This window comes from Schistocerca serialis, chromosome 6 (assembly GCF_023864345.2).
Source record: "Schistocerca serialis cubense isolate TAMUIC-IGC-003099 chromosome 6, iqSchSeri2.2, whole genome shotgun sequence".
In the NCBI taxonomy this organism is placed as follows: domain Eukaryota; kingdom Metazoa; phylum Arthropoda; class Insecta; order Orthoptera; family Acrididae; genus Schistocerca; species Schistocerca serialis.
Window position 1 is genome coordinate 119,545,298 of NC_064643.1, and position 6,005 is coordinate 119,551,302.

The following is a 6,005-nucleotide window of genomic DNA, read 5'->3' on the forward strand; positions in this document are numbered from 1 at the left end:
ACGAATGCACTGGCCGACGGGCCTCTCTTGACGACGAGCGGAATGGCGTTTGTGTAGAGTTCTCAGTGCTAACAGACAAGTAACAGCAGAAATCGGTGTGGGACATACGACTAACGTATCTGTTAGGACAGCGTTACGAAATTTGTCGTTGATGGGCTATGGCAGCAGATGACCGACACAAGTGACTGATAACAGCACGACGTCGCATGCACCATCTCTCTTTCTCCTCGTACCAATATTGGTTGGACCCTAGACGACTGGAAAACCGTTGGCTGGTCAGATGAGTCCCAACAAGAGCTGATGGTAGGGGTCGAGTACGGCGCAGATCCTAAGAAGCCATGGACCCAAAATGTCAACAAGGCACTGTGCAAGCTTGTGGTGACTCCATAATGGTCTGGGCTGTGTTCATATAGAATGGAGTGAGTCCTGTGGTGCAAGTGACCCGATCATTGACTGGAAATCATGTTCGGCAACATGTTGACCACTTGTAGCCATTCAACGATGGAATTTTTGTGGATGACAATGCGCCAAATCACCGGACCACAATTGTTCCCGGCTGGTTTGAAGAACACTCTGGAGAAGTTCGAGCGAATAACTCGGCCACCCAGATGACCCGGCGTGATTCCCATCAAACAATTATGGGAGATAATGAAGAAGTCAGTTCGTGCACTGAATGGTGCACCGGCAACACTGTCGCAATTATGGAGGGCTATAGAGACAGCATGGCTCAATACTTCTGCTGCGGACTTCCAAAGACTTGTTGCGTCGACGCCACCGCGAGTTGCTGTACTACGCTGGGCAAAAGGAGGTCCGACACGATATTACGAGATACCCCATGACTTTCCTCACCTCTGTTTACATTATTAATTTGTTTAGAGTGTGTTTAAAATGGTTCAAATGGCTCTAAGCACTATGGGACTTAACATCGGAGGTCATCAGTCCCCTAGACTTAGAACTACTTAAACCTAACTAAGCTAAGAACATCACACACATCCGTGCCCGAAGCAGGATTCGAACCTGTGACCGTAGCAGCAGCGCTGTTCCAGACTGAAGCGCCTAGAACCACTCGGCCACACGGGCCGGCGGAGTGTGTTTCATTAACAAACATTTTGACGTATAGGACACCATTCCTGCCCTTAGCGCGCGTCAGAGACACTTAACAAAAGAATCGACAGACAGCATATAATGTAAATTACCTCGCCAACCGGTCGAGGGATGACAGACTGTTGGACGGAAGTGCCTCCGGGGTTCCGCACCCTTTCACTGCGGGGCCGCCCGCCTCTCGGCCATTTCGCCTCGGCAGTAGTCAGCTCACCAGCTGACGGCGTGCACAACCAGCGCCTCGGTGGCTGCCACGCCGCCGTCTCTGCACTGTATGTAAGCAAGCCGCTGCATGCTGTGCGTGCGCGTGTTGATTCAAGCTAACTGCGCCGGGTGACCGGCTGACTGGCTACGATCAGCAGTGCTCATCCGAACCGTGCCTGTAACGGCGTTTCTTCCTGATCAGCGCTGCACCACTGCGGTGCTGCGTCTGTTTACATCCAGTGTGGTGAGCCAGTGAGTCGATTGTTCCCAGCGCAGCCTTTAGCTTACGAGAGTTATACTGCATGGCATTAAGACTACTGGGCCAAAGTCACTTTGTTGTGCTACACAAGTTAGATAACGCCGTATGCGAGAGAACCTGGGAAGGAGACATCTCTGCGGGCGTTACTCACTGCAATGCTCTTCTTGTCATTTTCTCGTCTTGTAATTATTATTATTATTACTGATATTTTGCGGTTTACGGTCGCTTGAATGCCCATCTAGTTAACAATGTTCAAATGTGTGTAAAATCTTATCGGACTTAACTGCTAAGGTCATCAGTCCCTAAGGTTACACACTACTTAACCTAAACTATCCTAAGGACAAACACACACACCCATGTCCGAGGGATGACTCGAAACTCTGCCGGGATCAGCCGCACAGTCCATGACTGCAGCGCCTGAGACCGCTCGGCTAATCCCGTGCGGCTAGTTACCAATACTGGTGCAGTTTACTTGTCCGAAGTCATCATATCTAACAGTCTCATGAATGTGACGGCATTGGACTCCTGTGTATGGAAGGGCTGTGTTTGCAATGTTGTCTAATAGAATCAGGAGGGCAGCCTAGCATAACGTTCCCACCTGCCGAACGAACGGCTATTAGCAGTGCCACATTACTTGACTCGACGAACGATATCGGGTTGTTTTGGAATCTAATGAAGAGCATTGGCACAAAAGAAAGGAAGATTAGTGTTCAACGTTCCGTCATTAGAGACGGAGACAAGCTCCTTTTCAAAGGAACAGTCCCGGAATCTGCCTTAACCGATTCAGGAAAATCACGAAAAACCTAAATGTCGATGTTCGGATGGCGATTTGAACCGCCAGCCTCCCCAAAGCGAGTCCAGTGTACTGACCACTGCGCCACTTCGCTCGGTTGGCACAAAATCTGGAGATCAGGAACTTCATGGCTCTGAGCACTGTGGGACTTAACTTCTGAGGTCATCAGTCCCCTAGAACTTAGAACTACTTAAACCTAACTAACCTAAGGACAGCACATACATCCATGCCCGAGGCAGGATTCGAACCAGCGACCGTAGCGGTCGCACGGTTCCAGACTGTAGCGCCTAGAAAAAGTCGGCCACCCCGGTCGGCTCAGGAACTTCATATCACCTCCTCTACTCCAGCTGCTCGCCAAATCTTCCACTCCAGGATTCGAACTGACCAGTTCCGAGTTGAGCGTAACAGTAAAAGTTAGACACTTGCCTGTAGATACTCATGCAAAACATCGTAAATGAATAGAAAGAATTATTAATACATAGAAATGATCACTGCATTACCTGCATAATAAGAATCTGCAAAATTCTATTAAAGCTGTGCCGATAAAAAGAGCACGAAAATATTTCAGACTGGATCAATAGTCTCTTCTCATCAGTATATAGTACTCTCTAGACCAAATCATCCGAATAAAGAAGTATGCTGCGAGAGAATTCCCCCACCAAACATTGAACACACAGCGAAAACGGAGCAACACTCGAAAGATTTACAGGGCAACGCTTGTGTCTTCACCTTCATTCTGAGATGTGATGATGAGACCGAGAACCTGTTCTGCTTGGTTTTCTGGACTGGTTCACTACAGTCGCGCTACCTGCGTACATCGGAATATGCGGTAGCGAGGTCCGACATGTTCCGCATTGATTATTTGTACTAGAAACTGCGGGTACAGACCCTAAGGACCATGCGATGTCATTTGGATGGAATATGAAGGGCCATGGTGTTAGTTGTCCAGACGTTGACACCTATCATTCAAGCTGCTCCTCAATTGGCCCCACGAAGCTGAATCCACCCCGTTTCAGTCCTATGAAAACGAAAATTGGCTGGCTATTGGGAATGGAACCTGAGTATATCACATGGGATTCAAACACGATAACCGCTTAACTTAGGAGGCGGTCAAATACTGTTGTCATATTAATAATGAAAACATTTACGAGAACGGTAGCAAAATACCTCGGAAGTCGTTATATGTTCTTTGTTCACAGACACAGGGCTTTGCCGCGTGGGATTAGCCGAGCGGTCTAAGGCGCTGCAATCATGGACTGTGCGGCTGGTCCCGGCGGAGGTTCGAGTCCTCCCTCGGGCATGGGTGTGTGTGTTTGTCCTTAGGATAATTTAGGTTAAGTAGTGTGTTAGCTTAGGGACTGATGACCTTAGCAGTTAAGTCCCATAAGATTTCACACACATTTGAACATTTGAACATAGGGCTTTCTGATTTCACGTGTATTTCGTGTGCCTTTCCATCTATACAGATGTTCCAGAAGCATTCCTTTTTCTTGCAGATGAATAATGGATTCGAAACAGAAGCAAACAGGAATGATTGAGTTCTTGGTGAAATGGGGGCAGAAATATTTCTAACATCAACACAAGTGAACGAAACGCGTTTATACATCACACCGTAGACAACAACAACATCAAAAGAGAATCTGTACACCGGAGTGAATCAACTGCGGCGACTAGCACAAATTGTCAATGATATGAATCTTTCGAACAAGTATGAGTTTCAAAAAATGTTCAAATGTTTGTGAAATCTTATGGAACGGCTAAGGTCATCAGTCCCTAAGCTTACCCACTACTTAACCTAAATCATCCTAAGGACAAACACACACACCCATGCCCGAGGGAGGACTCGAACCTCCGCCGGGACCAGCCGCACAGTCCATGACTACAGCGCCCCAGACCGCTCGGCTAATCCCGCGCGGCAAGTATGAGATTAATTTAGAAATCAGACCAGCATCCCTTTATTGAAAGTTCATCCTAGTGCCCTCTCATGAGCTACTGGAAATGTCGGTGTTACGATTAACATAGTCTGTAAAGACTGTATTACGAAATGTAAATCTGAAAGCATGTGGCAATGAAGAAGCTCCTGCAGGTGAGAGAGTTTCAACCATATAGAACGTTTGGTATCTGGGTAGTATGTCATATTCATTCCCTCCGACTGATCAATACTGCTCCAAGAGTATGCGTGAGGAAGAAGCCCATAGAAGAGTCTCGTACGCAACTTCCGTACAACGTCGTCCTCAGTGCTGGCTTGGCGCTGGAGAAGTGAACCAGCTGCGAACCTGTGCCCGCCGACGGTTTGACGCCGTTTGCTGAGGGCTGTGCGCCTGGCACGCGTGCTATTGTGTTTCATTCCATTGTCCAGCAGCCGCAAATACCTCAGATTACAACAGCCACGCGAACGCTGCCGCTTACTGCTGAGTGGCGAAATGCAGTGTTTTCCCCTCTCGGCTGTCCTACAGTGATGGCCGGTTGCGTGTTGGCTGCTTCCGTGGAGGAAGCAATAGTGCTGTGTGCGCTCTTGAGCAGTACAGCAGACAAATGGCAAGTCAGTACTAAGCAAAGAAGCAAGGTCTTAAAAGTCGAAGAACTACATAGAACAACTATTATTAACATGAAGACAGTGTTATGGAAAGAAAAGAGGAAATGGATAAGGATTAGACGGCAGACATGGTACTGAGAGAAGAATTTGACAGAACACAGAAGGAGCTAAGTCGAAAAAAGGCACCTGGAGTAGACAATATTTGTTTAGAATTATTGAGATCTGTGTGGACAACAAACTATGATAAAGCTATTCCACCCGGTTTTCAAGATTTATGAAACAGGGAAAATATCCTCAGACTGCAAGAAAAAAATGTTCAAATGTATGTGAATTCTTAAGGAACCGAACTACTGAGGTCATCGGTCCCTAGACTTACACGATACTTAAACTAACTTATGGTAAGAACAACACACACACACACACACACACACACACACACACACGCACGCACACCAATGCCCGAGGGAGGACTCGAACCTCCGGTGGGAGGGGCCGCGCAATCCGTGACATGGCGCCTCTAACCGCACGGCCACTCCGAGCGGCAGACTGCAAGAATGGTGTATTAATACAGAAGAAGGCAGGTGAATATTACCGACCCATCGCTTATGGCTGCAAAACACTAAAATTAATTATAAACGGACTAATGGAAAGAATGGAGGCGAAAGATTATTTACGACTTGCACAGAGAACAAACAGCAGTTATAAGAATCCGTGGGCATGAAAGGGAAGCAGTAGCTTAAAAAGAGAGAGACAGGGTTCTAACCCTGTTTTTCAGTGTGCACACTGAACACGCAGTAGAGAAACCAAAACAGAGAGTTGGGAAAGAAATTATAGTTTTCTCGAGATGAAATAAATGTTTAAGATTAAAAAGTAAATACCTTCCTAATGTTCTGAAAATATGATTTATTTGTTGAGTCTTCTTTGGTCATTATCAGGTGAAAGCGATCTAAGCTGGTTCCTAAACGAATAAATAATATTTAAAAGACGTTCTGAAGAAGTTTTTTTTAATACTTTGAGCCAAGCATCGACGACGAAATCAGTTAAAATATTTGATTCCAATTTGCATGGAAGTGCTATGAGAGAGACTAAGCGGCCATTTCGACGCACTTTTA